We start from the raw sequence: 1,099 nt of genomic DNA on the forward strand, positions 1-1,099 counted from the left end.
CATAGACTGCATGGAGGAGAGAGAGAGAGAGAGAGAGAGAGAGAGAGAGAGGAGAGAGAGAGAGAGAGCGAGAAAAGGTTTTGGGGCAATAAGATCAGCATAAGAAACCTTTTGTTTTGACCCAGATTAGGTGGAATTGGAACAAAGAGATAAATAACAGATATTTAAAAGCTCTCTCTTCTCTCTCTCTCTCTTGTCTCTCTCTCTCTCTCTCAGTATCGATGCAGTTTCTTTTCTGACCCCATTTGTTAATATTCTCTTTGTTTAATTTCTTTAATTCTTCTGTCTGTTTTTAATCATTGCAAATTAGTTGAAGGATATTCAGTAGTAGTGAATAATTTCTCTCTCTCTCTCTCTCTCTCTCTCTCTCTCTCTCTCTCTTCTCTCTTCTCTCTCTTATACACACACTATATATATATTATATATATATATATATATATATATATATATATATATTATATATATATATATATATATATATAGAAAGAGAGAGAGAAGAGAGAGAGAGAGAGAGAGAGAGGAGAGAGAGAGGGGGGGGGAGTTGACTCTGCTTACTCCTCGCTCTTCTCCACATTTGTGGCGACCCACCACGGTCTAATTACTTCAGGTACTAAATTTCACTGCTAGGAGGTCAATTGAAACATGACTAAAGCTATTTGAGAGAGAGAGAGAGAGAGAGAGAGAGATCAGCTGACATCGAAGGGTTTCTGATTCATATGTCAACTCCTCGTTTATGCGAAGGTCAGTGACTGCGTAAAGAGAGAGAGAGAGAGAGAGAAATGGGTATATTAATCTAGTTATTCATTTTTATAAGATAAAAGGTTTTCATTATAAAACAGACCTTTCCATACGGGCATTATCAGGGGTCTATACCTGCGCTTCACAAACTTCTATCTATCATGTAGGAGTTTTGTGTGGGCTAAGGGGGCCGGGAGTAGAAGGGTATGGAAAAGCAGCATCGGTTTGTGCATACGTATGTACGTATGTTTGTATGTATGTATGCATGTGCGTGCGCGCGCGCGTGTGTGTGCAGCGAGCTGGTTGTGTAGTGATCTCCATCCAGCGTGAAAAGGTAACTTGACTCGCTGCATACCACTGG

The sequence above is a fragment of the Macrobrachium nipponense genome, chromosome 16 (genome assembly GCF_015104395.2).
Source record: "Macrobrachium nipponense isolate FS-2020 chromosome 16, ASM1510439v2, whole genome shotgun sequence".
Taxonomy (NCBI): domain Eukaryota; kingdom Metazoa; phylum Arthropoda; class Malacostraca; order Decapoda; family Palaemonidae; genus Macrobrachium; species Macrobrachium nipponense.